Here is a 23,343-nt window from a genome sequence, read left to right as displayed (position 1 = left end):
CTGCTGATCTATGACAGACACTGTTGCATAGGGCTGACTCATGTGACCTTTTATATAACCCAACCTGCATGCAGTATGCTCCATGTGGCTTTCCCTTCAACACGTGCTTTGTGAGCATTTTCTGTGGTTGGTTTCCTTTGCTGTGCTGATGCCAGGGGGAACGCAGCCATTTCAGCAATAACAGTTGCTGCAGTGTTCACATTTCCTGCCCGCAGGGCCAAGGCAAGAGCAGTGAAAACCAGAACAGCACAAAGAAAACATACCTGGCAAAGGAATACTTTGTTTTTTATGATGCGATGGCAGGGGAGTATGAATAAGTGACATGTAGCCCTATGTCATTTTGCCTTCTGTTTCCAGTGTGTGAATGCCTCCTCCCCTTCCCGCTCTGGAAGAGCCAAGAACCCCCAGCAATCTCAGCAGGTCTAAGATGAGATGCAGGCACCGTGCCCTGCAGCTCTGCCTGGGCAGGGGGGCTGGCAGGGTACAGCAAGAAGGAGCCCGAGAGCCAAGGTGGGTGAGTAAGTACACACAAGGCTGTGCTCAGCTGGATGGTCCATGGGGAGTGGATGGGGCTGTCCGACTGCATGGTGTCCCTCCCTCTTCCCAGAGCCCCATTGCCTGCCAGGGCAGCAGGGCTCAGGGCTGAGGTGCCTGTGCTAAAGCACCCAAACGTGATGCAACACCAAGGCTGGCAGGCAGAAGCAGGCTGCGAGCAGGGCCACCTTTGGCTTGCTGTAAAGAGTGCTCTCGTTGCTCAAACCAGAGGGCACCTGAGCTTTCACGTCCCCTTAGGATTGGTGGGTGCTGCATGCAGAAGCACCAGGAGCATGCAGCCCCTACAGCTGTGTGCAACACTTCTGGAGAGCAGGGATGGTCATCCCCAAGCCCAGGCCTTCAATGCCCAGGAGTACGGCAGAAACTGGCTGAGTCTGATGTGGTTTGTCCTTGAAGCTGCCAACAGACTTCCACTGCTAGGAAACAAGCAAGATCCTTTTAATTCAGCTGCTCCTGGTTTGATTAGCAGTTGTGCTGGCAGCAGTCCTGTAGGAGGCTCCGGCTGTAAAAGAAAGAGTTGAAGTCCCCTCTTCCTCCCTCCCCTACAGTTATATTTTAAGCTGGTGGTGTTGCAGAGACTGCTGTTTTGGAGATGCTGTTGTTCACCAGACTCCACGTGCCAAGCCCATCCTTTCTTCTGTTGCCTTTGGTGATGCCAGGCACCTAGATAGCTGCCTAGCTGGTAGTTGTACTTCACTGCATCTTTCCTAGATGGGACTGACAGCTAAGCATAGACCAAGTCCATAAGCCAGGGCTGCCAAGTCACAACTTGAGAGTCAGACATGAAAAAACAAAAAACTCCCGCAGAATTAGGCCCCAAAGCACTAATTTAAAAAAAAAAAAAAAAAAAGGGCAGAAGCATAGTAATTACATATGCCTCCCCCAAACATATATGTATGACAATTAACCATACCATTTCTAACCAGGGAATTTTGTCCACAGTACCCATATATCATTGAGCTCAGTGTATATCACCTGTAAAGGGTTGGCACCCCTTTCCTTCCCATACTCCCCCTCTGCTTGTCCTTCACCCCATACCAGCTTGGGGCAACTTGAAGGCAGTGGAGCTCCAGTGGATTTTCCTGGCTACTCCGCCCCAGATGGCTGAAGTAGTGGCAAGAGGAGGGAGAAGCAGAGAGGAGCCAACTTGATATTCATAGCATCAGGGGTGGGAGCAGAGCCCGTGTACTAGACTCCGGCTGCTCTCTCTTCTGCCAACATCACTGGCTCCCACCACTATCCAGAACATTTTTTTGGCTTCTGTGGGAGGCAGGATAAATCTGTGCCTCCCTCCTGTGACTTTTTCCCTCCCCAGGAGGCAGAGAATCCCCTCAGATGTGCTGGAAAGTGTCCTCTGGGAGGACCTGAGCTTTGAAGACTGGATTTCCTTGAAATATTGCAAGACTAGTGCCAGAATATTACTTACAATAAAGTTGCAAGACTTAGGAGTGCTGCACTGGACAGAAAGAATGTCCACAGAATGTTTTTGGGTAAATGAGATATCTTTTATTAGACCAGCTAAATAGTTCTGTAACCTGAGCGGTACTCCGAGATGTACCCCCCTCTCCAATTGAAGGGATCAGAGCAGGTGTGGGAGGTATAGGGCCCCTCCTTCCCTATCGACCAGAGCCAGATCATCAACAGGGACTTAAACAAACACCTTTTAATGAGAGAAACAGCGGTGGGAACTTAACATATATAAACCAGGAGTTTTAGGGGACACTACGATACCCCGAGGGGATGGGATTCAATACAGGTCAGGCATTCACATTCGTAGATATATTCATCTAGGTAACCAAAGACAGGTTTAACAAAATATAAAACACAAACAACACAATAAACAATACTGATGGACAAAATATAAAATGCACAACATACAAAACACCAAATAACAAGAGACACAGGGCGTAGGTCCCTGGAGAGGGAAAACAGTGACCCCCCCCCACTCCAACAAGAATTTCTTCCCTGTCACTTCACTCACCCAGGACTTGAACTCACTTTTCCCACACAGTAGGCAGAACCTCTCCCACACAGTCACGACTCCTAGACCTGCTCCTGGCTGCTGAGACTTCTGACTTTCTGAAAGCCCCTGCATCACATCAAGCTGCCTGCCTCTTGCTGGAGACACTGGAAGTGGAGCTGGAAGCCCCTCCGGTCACTGCACAGCTTTCTGCTGGAGCCGGGCAAGGAACCTCTGCTGCTGGCTGCAGCCTCCTGCTGGGGATCCTGGACCCCAGCAGGGAGCCTCTCCTGGCGGCTCTGCTGCGCTGCCTGCGGGTCCTGCTCCTTGAGGCTCTTCTGGGGCAACTGCTCCTGGCCCAGCTCTTTGAAACTCCTTCCTCGCCGACCCTCGCAGGTCTCCTCTGAGTCATCTCTGCTGCCCCTTTTATCCCCCTCCAGGTGACCTGAGGGGCGAATCAGGGGACGTGGAGGGTGACTCTCAGGGGTCTGATTGGTGAGGAAAGGGAATCCCAAGCCCTCCAATCATTTTCACCCTTTCCAAAGCCCTGGGCCAAATCACTACCAGCTAGCCCGTCACAGTTTGAAAAATGGTTCTTCGCAATTTTTTCAAGCCCTTCTTCAAGCCCAGGGAAAGTCTGCTGGTGTTGTGTGTTCTCCATGGTAGAAAAGAAACGAAGAGGCAAAATGCAGGTGTGTGAAAATATAAATGCATGGCAGTGAGGATCAGAGGGAATGGGAGTTTCCCTATGCCTAAAGAAGGGTGTTTGTGCCCAAAGCTTACAAAGAACAATTTTTACAACTATTCAGTTGGTCGAATAAAAAGATATCACATTTACCCAAAGAACCTTGTCTGCCTGTGTCCTTAGACCAACACGGCTACAACCTACACCTCACAGAATGCCTGGATAGATAACTTCCAACCCCACCTGCATGGCCATTTCTGCTTCAATAACTTAGTTGAATGCTGTTTTACTAAACGTGTAGTGTCGGCTCATTACACAATGGGAGATCCCACTGTTTCTTATGCATGGGTTAGGAAAAGTACTTCTGGCAACCTTAGATAACCAAACACTGTGTCCTGGCAAGTGGCATTTAGTTGTTTAGGGCTACAGTCAAAGAGGGACTTTGAGGCTGTAACAGAGCACTGCAGCGGTTCACGTTTAGCGACCTTGAACCCCCAGAACACGGCGCAGAATCCTGTGTTAGATGCTGACGCGCCCTGAGGAGGGCTGGGAGGGGAGGGCAGAGGGAGGGAGTCAGGCCATATAAAATGGACTTGGAAACCATCAGGAGGTTGAGGGGAGGGGTCATGGACCATCTATGTATTGATAACGTACGTTTGTACAAAGAGATGCACAAATGTGTGTCCTAACTACAAGATTAGGCTTAGTCTGCTAATGGTTTTCAAACCCATTCAATAGCCTCTAACTCTCCACACCCACAGCTCAGGGCATTTCAGCATCTAACACAGGATTTAGCTCTGATGCCAAGTGCCTAAAAGTGAACCGTTGCAATGCTCCAGGTTGCAAGTGCCTTAACCAACAGAGTGCAAATAAACAAGTACAAAAGGTGGGTATGCAACTCCTTGTTCAGGATGGCTTCTTATCAGTGGCACACTCCAGCTGCAGGGATTTATCAAGTAGGGTTTTACAGGGGAACGGCACTATTCAATATTTTTCTAAATGATTTAGATAATAGAAGCGAGACCGCACTTTGCATCTGCAGATGATAAAAGGTTCGCAAGGACTTGGAAGGGCAGGGTGAGAATGCAAAATGTTACTAGCAAATTGGAGAAAGAGCCTGAAATAAATAGGATGTAATTCAATAAGGACAAGTTCAAACTACTACAGTGAGAGAAAAAAATAATTGCTTTGGCAGGCATGCCACAAATTAAGTCCTGCACCTTCCCGTGTGCCACTGCCCAATCTACTGCTCTGCTTCCTGCTCCCTGCATTATCTGCCACATGCCACACAAAGAGAGACTGCCTCCCCTACTTGGGTTAGGCAGTGGCTCTGTATAAAAGGACCTAGGGCTTATAGTACATCACAAACCAAACACAAGTCAACCACATTATAGCACTGCGAAAAAAGCCCACGCCACACTGGAATATAAGTAGACTCGGCAGAGTTCAATTTTTATTCGTCAATAATTTTGATGTATAAGATCGTTTATTTTTAAGCATTTATTTTGATTTTCATCAATGTACATTTTCAGGATTGTCCAATATTAAGGGTATGGAGGTAGATAACAATTATAGTGCAGTTTAACCGCCAGCCGCAATGAACATAGCGGCTGTAGCACTGCCACCAGGTGAGCAGCAGAGCTGCCATGAGTCCTGGCTCCGCTCACCCAGAGCTCCCTCCTCTGCTTTGTCACTTCCTCTTCCTTTGTTCCCAGTCCCCTGGGGTTTCTAGGAGTTGCAGTCCAAATTAGTCAGCACGATTCTGTAGAACTGCTCCCCCCGTCATCACACACTCCATCCATTAGCCATGATTTTTCTTCCATCCCCTTTCTGTAAATTTCAGTTATTAAGAATGGAAATATTTTTTCATGGGTCTGCGAGTGTGAGGTGAAATCAATGTTTAGCAATGTTTACCAATAAAAAATGAATCCTGCCAAGCTTCAATATGAGTATCATGTGCAATACAAGTGAAATATCCCTTCACTCTGCTTAGAAGGAACAGTATGTCCAGTTGGGGGCAGCATACTTCAAGAAAGATGGTGTTCAACTGGAGAGACTCCAGAAGAGAGCGGTTATCAGAAGTTTAGGAGAACTTAAGTGTGAGGAACGACTCGGGGGAGGGGGGAAGAAAAGGTGTTAGCCTACAGAAGAGAAAACCATGCTATGACATTAGGATGCAGACACATTTGGACCCCTTTCAAAAGGGGAAGTTGCCAAAGGGCAGCGGCTGGGATGTTCTAATCTTCCGTGCGAAGAAGCCAAGCAGGATTCAAATGCAACATTTGAATCAAATCCCTGAAATTTTAAACCTGGATGCAGCAGTGTTATAATTGGAGGGGATTTTTGCTACTTTTGACTGGTTTTTAGCTCCTTCACACACAACAGAACTGTTCCACATACTCATGTGTCCACACATAACAATCTTCAGCTAGATAAAAAGTCAGAGGAAGTTTGTAGACTGAGGAAAGGATTGAACTGTAGTGACAGGAAGATTAAGGTTAGACACTAGGAAAAGCTTTCTACATGTAAAGCTAATTAAGCACTAGAATAGAGTACACAGGGAAGATGCGCAATCCCTATCACTGGATATTCTTAAGAGGAGATTAGACAAATATCTGTTAGGAATGGCTCATGAATTCTTGATTCTGCCTTGGGGCTGGAAAATGGTCTTCTCTAGGGTCTTTTCTAGCCCTATTTTCTATAACTGGTGAAAAGCCTAAAAATGTGAATACTGAAGGCTCAAAAACAAAAGGCAAAAAAGAATGCCAAATATATATTTTTTAACATTAAGATTTCAGGGCCTAGCTGTTGAGTTTTTTTGAATGCTTGGGTCTGACAGTACTACATTCTTTTTCCCCTTTGGAAACTAATCCTTGGTAGGGGAGAGAAGGAGGCCCGCTGTGTGTTACTAACCATCTTTTCTGGATTATGTGCATCTCTTATTTTTCTATGTACAGTATAGCATGAAGATGACAGTCCTTTATTTATTCAGTGCATACCCGTGTGAAGTAGAGAAGGAACTGACATTATAGTGATTTTCTTTACAACTGTATTATGTCAGACAAATGATCTTTCAGCTTCATGTCTTCCTGCCCTCTCTCTGTGCATTCATCTTTAATTAAAAATATTTTCAGCTTCCTGGAACTTGTTCCTTGCCATGATTTACTATATTTGCTTAATTGTCTATTTTGGCAGGGAAGGGAAACAAGCAATTAATGAGGTGGAGTTATTTTAAGAAATAAAGTGACAATTCATACACTCACTTAAAAGTAAGATTTAACCATGTGTATAAATATTTTAAGACGTAACTTCTCTATTTCCAAGCTGCATGGCCAGACCTGTAGGTTTTATGATGCATCGAATATGAGTGGTAGTTATTTGTAAATAAACAGATGTCCTAACAAATTCAAGCACAGGTTCTAGGCAGGCGTAGGTTTTGTTTTTGTTTCTTTGTCCACATAGTAATTTAAGCTTAAAATAAACCCAACACAACTGCTGCTTGTCCTGGAGTAGCTAATAAGCAGTGTTTATGTAAAGTACCCCTAAGGCAGTACAAGACACAACTGCTGCTAAGAGACAATTTTTGATGAGATTATTGCTATTCTAAACCATGATTAGTCATTTTAAATAACCCTGTAACATTTACAGAATTCCTCCAGTAACAAATATCCTCTCAGTCTTGATTCAAATGCCACTGAAGTCAGGAAGAATCTTCCCTTAAATGTCTATGGGTTTTGGGTCAGGCCATAATTACCATATTAATAGGAAATACAATTTTGCTAGCAATCAAGCCTCATGTTGAAGTCACCAAATGGAAGAAGATGAGAGAAAGAGTAACAAGTTCTCTCTCCCAGCTTCATTAGACTGGGCTTGGTTTGAATTAAGAGGGACAATTTGGCAAACTATTTGGTTAAAACAGCAGCGGGTCAAACTTGTCTAGCCCTCTGGGGCTGTCCCAGATGGCCAGGCTCCTCACCCGCGGGATCCATGTCACTGTTGGGGATGGGACAAGCGTGCCAGCATTCACCCCTGCAGCTGCCTGAGCTACTGTGTCTGCTCAGGGAGTTGCAGGGCTTAACACTGCTACCACCAAATTCCCAGCCCCTCCAGGAGCCCTGCAGGCTGGCTCCAGCCCATAGGCCATATGCTTGATACACCTGGCCTAAGACAGACTGGAATAAAGATAACAGGCATATGGATTCCCTCAGCAGGTTTGCGCATGCCTGGGATAATCTGCTCCTAGGTAACTAAAACAGCACAGACAGACAGGGATAAAAACAGGTAGCCAACACATAGAAAATAAAGGTCATTATAATGCCTTCCAGATTTCTGACCAGGACTAGGAGTCAACCAAAGAGGAAAGAATGGGCCCAGAGAACCCAGCACAGAACATGCTGTGTACAAGACTTGGAGAAACGCCCGAGTGCTCACACTGAGCAGAAACAGTCAGCGCCCGAAGACTAATGTATAAAACTTACCCGTAACCAGGAACGTAGTCAGCAGAACTAGAAGTGCAATCTAGAAGAGCAGTAGATCAATGGTTTGCACCCCCCCGCCCCCCCGGACTTTCAGCTTTGTTTAATCCCTTTACTGACACTTTACGACGGTCTTCAAGATTGTCATAATGTAGGGCAGGGGTAGGCAACAATTTTTGGCTGGAGTGCTGAAAAACCACAATGCCCACCTTGGAAGCTGCCAGTATGCCTGAGTTTGGAGCAGCTGTCTGCAGCCTCCTGGCTACAGGCAGCCTATGCAGCCCAGTCTGCTTGCAGCGGGGCTTGCAGCCTCCCAGCTGCCTGTTGGGAGCAGCCTCGGCCCCATGGCTGGCAGCAGCTGCTCAAGAGCCCGGGCTGGTGACGGTGTGCTGAGCAAAATGGCCTTGTGTGCTGGGGGTTGCTAACCCCGATGTAGGATTACCATATTTTCAGTTTCAAAAAAGAGGACACGGGCGGAGGGGAGGAAGGAGAAAGGAGAGGGGGAAGGGGAAAGGAAGGGAGGTGGAAGGGAGAAGTGGGTATATGATTCGGGGAGGGGGGGGCAGTGATATGCCCGTGTCCTTGCCCTTCACTCCCAACCCTCAGCCCCCCTATCTCTGTGGACACCCATCACTCCTGAACTGTAGCCTCCTGCTCCCCAGCCCTGCCAGTGCCCCTCACTCCCAATCTGCAGCCCCCTGCCCACCCAGCCCTGCTGCCCCCAAAGAACCCCGCCACCTCCTTTCCCCTGCCTCCCTGCCCTGCTGCAGCCCCAGTGCCAGCAGGCATGCATGCACAGACACACACTTACCGGCCTGCAGCCGCCAGGGCCTGTGCACAGAGCATGAGATGCTCTGGCCTCCAATAGCCTTCCCCTGCCCTCCTCAGCCCAAATAGCTCCTTGCTGGGCCAAGCCAGGAAGTGCAGGCAAAGTGGAGGCAGAGCAAAATCCTGGACATTTGCTGTATTTTAAAACACAGCCTGGACAGAGATGGGAGGACCCAAAAAGAGGACATGTCTGGGAAAACCTGGATGTATGGTAACCCTACATAATGCAAAGTGGAAAGAGGGATCTGGATGCATGGCCTCCCAAAGGGCAAAGTCTGTGTTTCACCAAGGACTCTTCACCTTTGCTGGAATGAGGGTGGGGAGTGAGCAGCTGAAAAAGTAGATATGGGGGTAGGGAAGGGGAAAATTATAATGATGCAGTGAACTGAGATTTTTCATCCTAGCAGTGTTCGACCTTCCAGAGCAGAACACTTTCTCCGCAATAATTTATGACATGGTTGGGTGATAGCTTCCCATTGCTGATTTGATAGTCATACAACTCATATGAAAAAAATGGCTCAGACTATTAGACCCCTGGCATATGTTACACTTAAGAGATGATTAACCAGTTAATCATGTCTAAAGTTGTTCCCTGGCCACACATTAATGAAATTAATGGTGTCATAAAACAAGGAATAAACCACAAAGTTATTACATAAATAATGTGTAATAACTTTGTGACTGGTTCCTATCAAACCATTAACTGAACACGTGGCCAGGCTGGAGCTCCCAGCCATGAGAGCACACAGTGTGCCCCTGCAGCTGGGAGCCCAGACCAGCTTGTGAGGCTCCCAGCCATTAGAGAATACTATCTGCCAGTACAGTAGGACCCTGTGTGGCATGGAAGTGTAACTGTGGGCATCCCACATCAGATCCCACCACACCTTTCCCTGCATGTCTGCTAGGGGCCTTAGACTAACCTGGTTAAAGAGCAGGGGGGGTGGAAAAGTTAGTCACACTTGCAACAACTGTTAAAAAACTATACCATTAACCTGTGGACACTTATTCAGTACAATGAAACAATTCTCTCTGACTCATCAGGAATCCATCAGAGAAGTGTATCTGGGCCCAGCTGCTAGACCCCGATTGCCACCTTCCTCAGGGGTGGACAGGGCATCTAGATCGTACTTACAAAACTATTTACAACAGAGCCTGCTCACACTGAGCTCCCCAACGTGCTCCCCCCCCCACAATTGCCAGCTCAAAATTAGCCTACTTTGCCACTCTAGTCATAATAATATGTAATTATACAAACTAGAATTTGGACACAGTAACTAACACTTGCAAAAAGTACTATGGATTATTCATTAATATTATTAGACTAAATATCACCGCACATGGTCATAGTTTCTTACACACACTACACAACAGACTTCTGAAAACATCATAGTCAGCTTTTGAGGGATGTTGTACATACAGAATTAGAGTAGCTGTAGAAAGCCTTTACTGAACATGACTAGGTTGTGCCTAGATTTTACATTTAAATGAAACTAGGCTAGTTTAATCAGCCTTCTCAGGCTTCATAGAAAAACAACAAAAGGAACAATTACTAAATATTTGTCTTATTATTTAAATACGAATGTATATAAATTAAAAGATGCTTTCATCCACCTCTAGTGACAGTAATGCATCTATTTTGGATTTTTTTTCCTAATTGTGCTGCAGTGCACTGTACCTCTGGTGGTGTTTTTCCTGCATGTTCATTCAGACTACTGATTTCTGCAAAGGACAGGCTGCACCTTTAGTGCCTGGCCACGTGCATTTCTTCTTTTAGGACATAAAAGCACACTTTTGCATTTGTCCTACAAGCTTCTGCAGAGGATGAAAACATCTCCTACATTTGCTTCAAGAGCACATTGTGAAATAAAAAGCACTCTGCCTATTTTCCTGAAGTTCTTTTGGAATCACCCACACCATGGAGGAATAAACAAACTAGGGCTCAGGCCAGCAAAGTGCTGCACACCATGACTCTCATTCAGGAAATCATCTCTGTTCAGGAAGGGGGTTAAGCATATGTATCTTTATTGGCTTGAGTGGGAAATAAAGTGGAGAGGGAGCTTAGATCCTGACTTGGAGTACTCACATGTTTAAAGTGAATCACGTGCTTATGCATTCTGCAGGTGTGGGGCTAGCAATGAGGCTAGCAATATGCATATATTCAACATAGCAGGTTTTAAATTATATTTTAATAAGGCTGTATGTGTGCATCCTTTGACTTTAAGATGGCAATTCACTTGTCTCTTGAGAACACTTTTAACACGTTGTGGGAGAAGGATGCAGTAGGATTAAATAAAAGGTATACTGTGAGTCATACTATGCTGCAGGAACAACTGATTCTTTGGAATATAGACTGCCTGAGGCTATAGAATAAAATGTAGAGACAGGCATGAAAAACTGGAGAAATGCTTGTTTGGTGGGGGGGAAGTCTGAAGAGTAATAAATATTTCAGAGGTTTAAATTCTAGGAGGAGTTTAATCAATAATAGGAAAGGCACCAAAAGAGTTCTGTAACACCCTATTGATTGTTAAGTCTTTTGTCAAAAAAAAAACTGCAGGTCATTACAAAACTAAGAGGGAAAACCCTGACCTGTTTAGGACACATTGTATCTTGCTAGAGAAGACAGCCCCAAATTGGCATAAGGTTGATTTATTCAAGGTCACAGTGCTTGCTGTTTGTTTTTTGGAAATCACCATGACACTCCTCAATATGCAAGGAAGAGCTCTTCCAATCACTAAATTAGTCTCTTAATTTCTGGCCATTGGAGAAGGCACATTTGTAATCTTTTTTTTTTTTTGAGATTTCTGAAAACTAAAGCTCTCCTTAGTATGCACACAGATCAAATTAAATATCATATTTACCTGAATTCAGGACAACCAGGAGTTTAAGATGCGCCTCCAATATTCAGATTTTATACAGGAAATGATAAATTAGTTATCGTTTTCCATGTATTGGATCTAATTATTGGAGGGGCATCTTATATTCATCCCCCTGCCATGGTGGCAGGAAAGCGGGGGGGGGGGGGGGGACAGGTGGCCAGACCCCCAATGTTTGCCCCACAACCCTTCACCCTCCTGTGCCTGTCCCCTTCCACTTGTTATAGTCAATCTGAACTACACCAGAAACTGCTGATCAAAACCAGGTTTTAATTTTTTCTTTTCCTTGATGAGTTAAAAATCTGCAAAACATAATTGTTTTTTCTTTCTTTTTTTGAGGAAGTTACAAAACTGTACATATTCATTCAGAAATTGCATATTTTACCCAAATATGTTACCTTGCATGCTAAACCTATAAACCAAAAGGTATTTGGAGCTGCCATCACATGAGTAGGTTGCCCATTAGTTGGGTGGTTCCACACTGCATAGCAAATTCTGCTGATTTGCTAACCTGAGGAAGAAAGGCTTTGGCAAGATCAGAAGGGTCTGACCAGGAGTGTCTACAAATGAAATATATTGGAGTATCTTCATTAATAATTTAGATTTACATGCCTACACTTTTTCCTTTGCAGCTGTATTAGAATGTAATTTTAAAACATCTCTCTCCCCCTACAGACACCCTCCCCATGATGCATAAAGCGGTTCGTTTCTCTGGAGGCCACAAAAATCACAGACACACACTCATTAGATGGCACAAAAGGTGTATTTGCAAATAGGGTCAGAGCAGAGTCAAAAACTCAGATTACTCTGAACCAACAAAGGAATTTTGCAGGCTGTATTTATCTTTTCCCTCCTGGGCACGTGTGCAGAAACAGGAACTCTTACAGCTCACTTCCGTTTCATACAAGCATACATGTGGTTACATCACTACATACATCGCATGTATAGTATAATTAACTACTTAAGTATGCAGGGCGGAGAGGTAAATATGCATCAGCTAATTAAGCATGCTTAGAGACTACTATAGGTCACCAAGAGTTCAACCCCCCCCCCCTTTCTTTCAAGAACACAGTCAGTTGAATTCCAGCTTCTGTAATCTGTATGAGAAAGGCTAGGGAGAAGCTGGGGGAAAGTCTGCGATTTAGCATAAGAAAAGCTGTGGCAAGGCTGGGAAAGGAAAAAAGGCCTTGGCAGTGTTTCTTTCCTATTGGGTGCAAGATGCAAGCTGCGCATTTCTAACAATACTCCATTTCTAACAATATTCCATTTCTAACACCCACATCTATTTAACTGTGTTTCCTTATTAGGCCCTCATTGAGAGGTCCCGGGCAATGCATCAAGTTCTCTGAGTGTCTCTAGCTAAGTAGGGTGGATCTGGATGAAAGGGATTAAAGACCTTGGAGTAGACAGAGTGTATGTGCATCATAGTATCACTCTCAGAGCCAACACCCTTTTGGGGGGAATCTTCTTTTCCTGTGACATGAAGATAAGGAGGAAGTTCTGGTGAAGCCAACATCCTAATCTCATCTGCCAAGCTCACTGACAGAGTAAGAATACTATATTACTTCTTGTTTTTCTAAACCACAGTACTTTTTATTACCACTGTAATATTTATTGCTCATTTTCTTTGTTTTAGGTATTGCCAACCAACTTGTTATTTAGTTTCCCATTACATTTATCTTACCATGTTCTCCATGCTTTTGGTATGCACCACTGGTTCTTCCCGACTCCTCAATTTCTTTCCCAGTAGCAGAGCAGGCAGCTGCTTTTCCTCTGTTGTTTTTTCCTCCCTTCACCTCAGCGTATTGTTACCATGTATTTTCTCTACCTTCTACAACATGTTTTCTGTAGCTGACATGGATGGATCATCTCCTGAATGGTTCATATTTAGGAATACCCAAAGAAGTAGAAAAATGACAAAGTGTGTGGATGGAGTGAATAGAAAACTGTTATTCACAAAGTCCCAGAACTAAGGGCACCCACTGAATATAGTAGGTTTAAAACTAACAAGAGAGAGTATGTTAAGCAGTGCATAATTAATTTGTGGAACTTATTGCCACAGGAAGCTGGAGAAGCAGATAACACAGCCAGGGGCAAAAAGGGACTAGACAGATTCATGGATGACAGATCTGTTATTAGTGATTAAAGCAGAACAGTCAAAGATGTACAGCAGGAGGGGGAAATGCCAACTGCTCCTGTTCAGAGCCCCAGGCCTATCCACCCTGAACTTACTTCCAAGGGCACTGTGGAACTGGCACCCATTGCAGGGACATGCGGGGAGCAGATTGCAGTTCTGCCCCAGGCCCCAGCCCTGCACTGTCACTGCCCATGACTGTGCCTCCAGCCCCATCCGCCAAGCTCCATTCCCCACTTGTCTGGGCTCCCTATCCCATCTGTCCAGCCAAGTGCTTCTTGCCCATGGGAGTCTCAAAGCAGGCTCCTTGGAGACCTCTCCTACCTACTCCATCTGGTGCCCCGGCAGTGGGTGCAGGGCAGATGGGCTGGGGTGCCCGGGCAGGGGGTTCAGGTCCAGCAGCGGTGCCAGTAGAGAACCTGGCAGCAGCAGCTGGAAGTGTGAGGACACAGAGTGACTCACCTCTGCAAGGGCTGCCAGGAAGCCAAGTCCAGCTGCTGCACCACCTGGACCTGTAGGCTACAGCTCCCAGCATGCCCGAGAGCCACCTGCAGAGATTGGTTGGATTGCGCTTCACATCTGGGGGGACCAGGACCAGCCACATACTCCATGACCCGGGTTGCCCCCCATGCCTGGGCTGGGCAGGGCCAAGGGACCTGCTGTGAGCCAAACAGAATCAGTTTGGTGGGTTGGATCCAGGCTGCGGACCATATTTCAGCCACTCTTGCTCTAAAGCATCCACTTCTACCACTATCAGAAACAGGGCAAAATGGATCACTACCCTGCCAGAGAATGGAACTCAGGTTTTTAGCATAAAACTATACAGAACACGCTAGGAGACCCTGTGTTGTCTTAAGTTAAGTCCATAGGAGTACATGGGCCTATCAATAAAAGCATCATAAAACTTCCCCACATCATAAAACAGCATGAACAACATGCAGGATTTATGAATGAATTTAAACTTAATCTTGGGAACTCTAGAGATCTGAGAAGAGCCTCCCCCCCACAACTTGCCTGCATGTTACTCTTTGTTATTTAAGAATCACACAACTGGACAGCGTGGCACAAAACCAGTCGAATAAGTTCCACAGAAAAATTCTGCTTTATTGGTTTAGATGTCACACACAAGTAGTGATGCTTAGCTATTTTTAATCATAGTTTATACACAAATCAACTTGAAACAACAAATTTGATTCTATCAAATGACATGATATATCAAAATATTGACAACGATTCACTGTATTTTTATGCATGCTACCACTGTGGAAGTTATAAACAGTGACCGTTGTCTTCAAAACGGACCAGCCATTTTCAGAAGGTTAAGCCATGCATACTCTAACAAATAAGCAAAAATCAAGATGTCTTAGTTTGGGTATCTATAAAACAAACACATCCAAAGTAATGTGTCATTCCTAAGAATTGGAAGCATGGGGGTAGCAAATTTTTCTCCCCCTTCCCCCCCACCCCTCCAAAAAAGAAAGTATTTACAGCATACAGTTTGAAAAGGAGCCAGTATCTAAAAATTCATACATGAGAATCTCTCTTTTAAGGTAGTCATTATTTCTGGACTCTGCACTTTCCCTAAGGACTGAAAGAGGATATAAAACCACAGTCCTCTCTTTCTCCCTATCATATCCTTATATTTTTAATCTATTATATCCTATTAGCAGCATTGCAGATTATCCTCGAGTACTGGGGAGCCAAGCTGAATCTAAATCATTATTAAACATTTATATGAAAATAATAGGTACCAGAAACTTTTTTTCTTCTCCACAAGTTGATAGAAAACAAATCAGCTGGTCTAGAGGCTCTATTAAAATAAATAAATAAATAAATTGCATTTTGAAAAGCTAGGCCAGGCTGCCGCTGTCAGGAAGCTCAGGCAGAGGTGAACTTCTGCATCCATTACAGATGGTTTTTACGCCTGGTATTAAAAGGATGCACTAATGCTGGACTCTATTTATCCATAACCCGTTGCAATATTAAAAGTGAGATTTTCTACGGGAAACTGTATGTTTCAGACTATACCCCCTCACTAACTGGTTGTTATAATTTGCAGTTGGATTCCCAAATGTACAATAAAGCTATGCTGAATGCCATAGATGTTGCACGCTCATAAAATGTACTCTTCAAGTAGATAAAGAATTAATTGCTGTGGACACAAATCGGTTAACAGTTAATTCTCAAGAAGGGCTTTAATAATTACACATTATGTTTATTTACACCATCTTACTACATTCATATTTTGTTCCATCTAATATGTGTTCAGATATCATCAGATGAAGAAAACGGAGTGCGGAAGAGCAAGCCGAACAAATGTGCAGTTACAAAGTGCAGCAGATGCATGGTGATGCTCACGTCAGTGGAGTCTCTGTTTGTCAGAAGGCCCATCCTCCAAGTGCTGACTGCCCTCAATTCCTATACAAATAATTGAAGGCTGAACGGATTACATACGCTTCATGCTTGGACCCTTAGATAAAGAAGAGCAGAAATACTTTTCTTTGAGCTGTCTAATGGAACTATTGTATTCCACGCGAATAATGAAGACGCATTCTAAATTTAAATTGTTGCTAAGAGACCTTCCAACTCAGGAAGGCCTTGCCTATTTTTAACCCGGTTGAAGTCAATGGGAATACTCATACATTGATGCTCTATTTTGAGTCAAAGTTATGATTGCAGCTCATGCAGATGCATCTGAACGTGTTTCAAACTGGCCAGCGTGGGTGCTGATAGCAATGTAGCCATGGCAGCACCAATCTTAGCATGGGCTAGCCACCAGAGTATTATCCACCGTCCTGGGCAAGTTTTACAGCTGCTGACCAACATGCTGTGTTAGCTACATTGTTATCAGCTAGTTACCAGCCAGCTCCTTTCTAGGCTGTTGCGTCTTTGTAGTATAGACACATTTGTAGGTACAAACTGAATTGGGAGCTAGTAGTAAGCTTGTACAATAGCTATGGGGAGAACAACACCATGCTTGCAAAATACATTGTTCTCCAACCTATGTCTGTGGCTTGGTCTACAATATTTAAATGTAAGCTAGAGTATTTGGGAGTTTATTCTATTATTCTATCTATTTTCTACTGTACACTCCTGTACCAGAGCGCCCTACTATACATGGCCTTCTCTGTGTCGTTAGAGCCAAATCTTTCGATACCTTCACTGCTCCTGGACATGTATCCTTATTGAAATCACTGGGACTACAGGCACACAGTTAACTATTTCTCTTATACTTCTTATATTCATGAGTCACTTGCAGGTGTTTAAGTAAACTGATGGACCTTACTATGAGCTAAAGTTTGCTATGTGTGGCAGTAAGTGCTGCTTCATCTGTCTGCATGTTTCTGCATGTGTAATATGTGTAAAACAAAGTAATAAAGACATTTATGTCATCCAAGAACATCAGAATTTTGAGTAAGCTGGCTCTAGGGCCATATCCCAGGTCTGCCATGTCTAACCTGTGTAACTGTGGGTGAGTCACCAAATCTTTCTGGCTAAGTACAAACAGTCAAGGATCTTAGCAGGAGGTTAGATAGCATTACATATGGCAGCCTGATATAAGGTAAGTTGGTATGGCAGGGGGATTGGGGGGGATGGTGATGCATTGGTGGTCTTCAGGAGAATGGGGCAGATGCGTTCTGTGGTAGTGATATGGGAGGGTTGGAGGTCTGTGGAAGGGTTGAGGGGAGAGGCAGGATCCATGGGAGGGATTGTGGAGGCAGGGTACATGGGTGGTTGCTGGAGTCCAGAAGGGTTTCATGGACTCTGGGGAGCTCATGGGGTCCACAGGGAGCCTTGGGAGGGGAATCAGGGGCTATTTTTAGAGTCATGGCTCCTCGTCCCCCCAGCAAGCCTACACCCCCATCCCTCCTGCCCCTCCCCACACAGGGGCTTACTTGCTCAACTTCCAGCAGCCAGGAACACTGATAAAACAGGGAGAACCTGGAGTGATGCGGGGGGCTAAAAATACCCTGGCAAGAGGAAGGCAGAGATAGGAAAAGCTCAGCCTTGGGGCTGGGGTGGCAGCTGGACTTTCCCAGCCCTGGGCCTGTGCAAGTAACTGTACAGAAGTTCCCTGCCCCCCCCACCTAACCTAGATGGATTAACTTTGAGTGTGCATTGATCCAGATCTACCTTAGACCAGGCTCAGCTATTTTTAGACTGGTGTATGCATGTGTAACTTCTGCATGGGCAACTGGTGCCTCCCGAGTCTGGGGGGGGCACGAGATCACTGACGGGGGGGTTCCCCAGCGGTCGACCACTGACCAGTGGAGGTGGGGGCCCAGCGGCCAATCACTGAGCTAGCAGCAAAACCAAAAGTACCAACGGCGCTTCTGCCAGCACTTCCAGTTTCACTGCCAGGGCTTCTCAGGGTGGTGGTGATTGGGGGGGGGCGGGGGGGAGGGCGCACATCAGTGCTTCTCCAGCACCCCTGCTTCTGGCAGCCAAATCTCAGGGAGTGCATGTGCACCCCCTATGTGTCTACAATGAACTTCTGTACTGTTACTGGATTAGATTTGATTTCCAATCACTGAGACTTGGTCTGAGTGTAAAGATCCACACTGAAGGTGAACTAAGTTAGATCAGGCAGCCATTTTGAACCCCATCTAACCTCCTCTCACCCCCTGTGGAAGTCTGTATTTAGGCACCATTCCTCAGTTCACCCGCTGGAGAATAAAGATGATGATACTTCCCAATCAAGAATGTTGCAAGGATATATTTGGTAATATACCAAGATATTCAAATGAGAGTCAGGTAAATAATTATAGAAAAAACTTACGATGGAAGTAAATATTTTCTGATCATGCCTCAGGTTCAGAGGCATGATAAGTTTATTAGGACCCGATTCTGAGAGAAGGTAATTACTTTCTTTCTTTCCAAACTCACTGTTAGGGTGAAAATTTGTAAAGGTGTCAAGGTGTGAAATGGGAGGCTCAGCTGACAGTGTATATTTTCACTTGCTTCTGCTGAGCCTTTCCAACCTCCTGAAAGGGAGACTGGGCTCTAGCCAGTCACGAGGCACATTGGCAGTCTTTAAGCATGGCTCAACAAAGCGCATATATAAGGCATAAACCATTAACAAAATTATATCCAAGACATCATGGATGATAACAGGTGATGGATGTGCTTTCAAAAGATCTGCACCTCTGTGTAATCACAGCTGTGATTTACAGCACATTTTCTAGAGCCACTGATCCTGAAATACATACTGGACTAGTGAGTCATGAGGAAGCAGCCTACTTCAGACAAAATCCTTGTGGAGCCCTGTGATTGCCTGCACTGTGTCAGAGAACAGAAAAAGATGAAAAGCAAGCTGGATAATCAGTCAGCTTAGCTAGTATTCAGATCATCTTGATTCACATAAAATACCAAGATCAGAAATTGCATTTGCCGTCCTCCATCAACAGTACTTAGACTCATAAACAATTAGGGCTAGAAGGGACCCCTAGAGATGGTCTAGTCCAATCACCTGCATAGGCAAGATCATCCTTAGACAATGGATTTGTATAGGATGGTTTAGATAAGACAGTAGTGTTCAATCTTTTGGCCCTACAGGCCAGATGAATAGCGTGGAGCTGGCCCATGGGACAGATCTTGTGCAGGGTCAGCGCATGAGGTCAGCCCCCAAAATGCCTTAATCAGGTCCTTCATCATTGATCTAACGCCCCACAACACCCTGTCAACAAGCAAGGCTTGCCACAGATCCAGAACTTGGGCAGTTTGGGAGCAGCAATTAAATGTTGTCACCACTCCCCATCCACCAAAGTTTTGGAGCTGTGAGCCCTACAAGCCAGCTGGCTTAGCACTGTGGCATGGAGGCTGGGGGCTGAGCAGCCCTGGTCTCACCTGTTAGTAAAACTGCACAGTCAGTGCAGATATAACCACAGGACACCACACCCTAACCTCCCACAGGCAAAGCCAGGAAAGAACAACAGTTTGGTTTGATTTGTTCTGTGAACTTAAAACGGCTGCTGCATTATCAAGAAACTCAATGGCAGTGGACTGGGTTTCTAACAATCAAAACGCAAAAAGCACATTGGTGGGCGACAACTGATGTATGCTTTCTTTTAAATAAAGTAACTTAGAAAGCAAACTGGGGATCTGAGGATTCAGGGATTTGGAAGTGGACTACCATGCTTGACAGTCCTAGGTTACTGTTGAAAACATAAATCCTGTTCATAGCTGACGGAATTTCTAAAACCATCTATAGGAGTCAAATGTCCAATGGTCATTCAAATTCTTTGGGAGGTAATTGTGTGTGTAAATCAGTTAGATGGTTTTGAAATTTCCACTTTAGAAAATCCTACTCAGTAACTAAGTTTTTGTCAGTAGCTTTTTAGTGGCCTAAGTCATCTCAGTGGAGGGATGCTCAATAAAACAATGAAGCCAGCTGGGTTAAATGGCACTCACAGATGGAAGGCAAGGACTTGAACAAACCTCTCACACTTAGTGACATTATGAAGTCAAGTTTACTTTCCCTTTGCACTGACATCTCCTGTCCTGCTCCCTCTTATGGGAATAAAACCAAGATCCGCAGACTCCAAGTCTGCCCGTCTAGCACACAGTGGCCCTAAATTCCCGCAAAGAACATACACTGATTATGCTGTGGCACTCCCTAACCATATCATTGTTTTCCTTGCAGCAGAAAGGAAAGGAAAAAAATCCCCATGTTTATTCTCTTATGTCTAAAAAGGCCACTTATTACAAACAAAGAGGAGGGAAAAGCCAACTTCTCTCCATTTCCATTTCTAAAGCACACAACAGCAGAGCTCATTGAAAAAGAAGAGTGCTTAGAAAGATCCCTGTTGTCTATCACACCAGAAGTGAGCTGGGAATGAGCTGCATAGGAAAACTGAGGATGGAATAAGCATGGCAATACTCTATCCACTTAGTATATGCTCAGCTGTACTGCTGGAGTTAAGCAAGGAAGCAGGATCTTCTTTGTAATTTTCTCCTACATAGGGTCAGAAGTGCACCTTTGCACACCGGAGTCCCAGAGTCATTACTCCCTGGACACTTCCCAGATCAGGGACCTTGGTTTGGGGAACAGTCAGGGCTTTATCCTGCTTCTTCCCTCTCCTCCTAGAGAAGTCCAGGAGGAGAAGAGAGCAGAAAGGCCTCAGCGCCTTGCCCAGAAGGGAAGCGCCCAGTTTGAGGAAGAGGAAGAGAGCAGCAGCGATGGAACTGTCCAGTTTGAAGACGGGGCTGAGGCATTGGCGATGCATAGGGGGTGCACGCGTGTGCATGTGCACTCCCTGCTGAAAGGTGCTGCTGACACTGCCGGCGGTGCCTGCAGGTGGTCACGACTCACTCCCCTTGCTGCTGACTCCGCCGGCGGTGCCTGCAGGTGGCCATCAACAGCGCCAAAGCTGCCTGAGGGAGCTCCCCACTTGCTGCTGCCACACTCGTGCCACCGACAGCACCACCGCTATCTGGGGAAGCTTTCCATGCCCGCAGCCTCTAGAGGCACATGCTGTTCATTGGCTGAGGCCTGTTTCTCAGTGCTCCCTTTCCCTGCTGGAGGGAGGGGAGTAGCCAGTGCTGGGCACTCTCCAGCTTAGGGAAAGGACTGGGGGCTTTACCCCAGTGCTCCCCTCTGCTCTGTTCCCCAGTCCCCAGTGTGGAGACGACGCAGGTAGTCCTCATGCGTTTCCCAGATTCGGATCACCCCAGTCTGGGGAAGGCAGGAAAGGAGGAGAAGACTGCAGACTGAACATCTGCATGCTCCCTCTCCTGGAAAGATTTCTAAATAGTGGAAATTTCTGAGAAATTAATCCCTGTTTATGGCCAGTTTCTGCACTTAAGGCACAGAAAGAAGAGCAGCTCCCTGCTGCAACTCACAGCACTTTGCAGGAAGTTCTATGAGTTACAATGATCCCTGAGACCCAATGGAAAATATGCTGTTAGGAGGCAAGCAAGGGGCAATCCTGTACCCAGTCTCCCTAACAATGAGCCACCTCCCTGCTTTTCCATCCCAGCCCGAGCACTGTTTCAGAAGTGGGGGGAGAAGGAAACAGAGGGAGTTCATTCTGGGGGTTCGCTAGCCAGCACTGGAGGGTGGGGTTGGTGGATTGGAGCCCCCACTTTAGGGGGGAATCCAATCCACCTGCCTCACCCTTCAGCACCAGCTGAAAAAACCCCAGACCAAACTCCCTCCGCTCTTTTTCTCCCTCCCATTCTGAAAAGAGCACTGGGGCTGGGAGGTGGCACTGACACAAGCTACTGAAGGCACTCCATTTTCAACCATCTTCATCTGACCCCTTGTGCAGTGAGGGTTTAGATTTTCAGGGGATCGGGCCCTTTTAAAGTGCTCTGTAGCCATGCGTTTCTGTTTGGTGCTTTCAGGGGTCAAATCAAGCAAAAATTGTCGCTTCTGTCTGTGCCTTCAGGTTAGTGGCTTAGCTGCCTTGGCAGCACTTTTGCTTGCTTTAAGTCCAGGGAGGGTCTGTGGAGGGAGATGAAAGCAGTAGCATCAGGGCTGTTAAAATTTGCTAAGTGTCCTGCTTCCTGCCTCAGCTACTTTGGACTCTGCAAACCCAGCTCAGTGTGAAAGTTAAGCCCACTGTGACTTGACCAGACCAAAGCAATTAAAATATAATGATGCTCGAGTTACCAGTTAGTGAATTGTAGGTTTAAAAATACCGTTATCAAATCAGCTAAGGACTAGCCTCTTTGTTGTTACTAGTAAACAAAGAAAGAGTGAACAAAAAACAGCCCCTCAAGGGCAAAAAAATTATTGCTGACTAAAAAGAAAAGGACCACATTGAAAAGGAAATATAGGACATTTACCCACATGAAGGGAGGCTGCTCCAGCACGTAGTTCATTTCCATGCTCCAACAGCTTCCAGTGTTACATGCATCACCCCTGCACTGAAAAGGGGTGGAGGGGCACTTTAAACTAAAGCTTATTCAATGAGCTTTAGTTCAAAGTGCCCTGCCACTGTTTTTAAGTACAGGGACTCTGAAAAACATGATGTTCAGGAAGTTTTAATTAAAGTGCCCTCCCTCCCACCCTGAGCACATCTATAAATACCCATAGAGCCTAATTCTCATTTATATGAGAAGACTTTTATACCACTTTGAAAAGGCAATAGGATCTTAACACGTGCTTCATTTGCAGCCACTCCAAAACAAATGGTGTATTTATTAATAAAGTCAATCTGACCAAATGCTGCTATCAAGGAATATAGCATAATTCTGAACACTTCACAGTAGGATGCATTTACCAGCCTCTCAAATGGTGACTACAGAAACTCTCCTTTATTTCAGGCTGACTCTAGAATCCCCATGCATGGTCATCTGTACAAAGAGCTGTATATTGCATGTGTGGCATTTTCTATGATTGGAGACATCCAAAATGTGAAGTGGTCTATAGCAGGATGCACCCCAAGGGCAGCTGTGACACCCCCTAGCAGCCACCTTAATCCTGCCCCGCTTGCCTACTCTGGCCTCTCAGACTAGGGACGGGCATTACACATAAATCAGTTTAAGTGATCAAAAACTGATTTAGACACGTAACAGAACATAAGTTCAGTGCACATAAACCATTTTCCAAATGTCTGAAACTGGTTTAAGATAAACCTGGCTCAAAGTCGTATCAGACTTAACTGATTTGGATCAAACACAGCACAGACCCCAGCCTAAGAATGTGGTATGCTACCTAATGCTGAGAGGTGTCTGTGTATGTGTGTGTCCCCGGTTTCACTGGGACTGGGAGACAGAACAGTGACCTCTTAGGGCTTTTTGGGACTAATCAGCAGGTCAGCTGGTAATGTCCCTCCCTTCCTTCCTTGGAAAAAGCTGTTTAAGAGCTTAAACTAATGAGAGAGACT

The 23,343-nt window shown here is 45.4% G+C and overlaps 1 long non-coding RNA gene across 1 annotated transcript; it reads left to right on the top strand.

Moving 5' to 3' along the window:
- The first annotated feature begins 317 nt into the window (after window positions 1–317).
- On the top strand, window positions 318–16,729 carry LOC149874455 (uncharacterized). Its single transcript, XR_016439947.1, has 3 exons — window positions 318–510; window positions 12,684–12,923; window positions 15,780–16,729. It is a non-coding gene; the product is annotated as an uncharacterized LOC149874455 (long non-coding RNA).
- The last annotated feature ends 6,614 nt before the right edge of the window (window positions 16,730–23,343 follow it).

Source organism: Crocodylus siamensis, chromosome 1 (assembly GCF_052110815.1).
Source record: "Crocodylus siamensis isolate JL-2025a chromosome 1, ASM5211081v1, whole genome shotgun sequence".
Classification (NCBI taxonomy): domain Eukaryota; kingdom Metazoa; phylum Chordata; order Crocodylia; family Crocodylidae; genus Crocodylus; species Crocodylus siamensis.
This window is presented reverse-complemented; position numbering and strand designations above follow the sequence as displayed.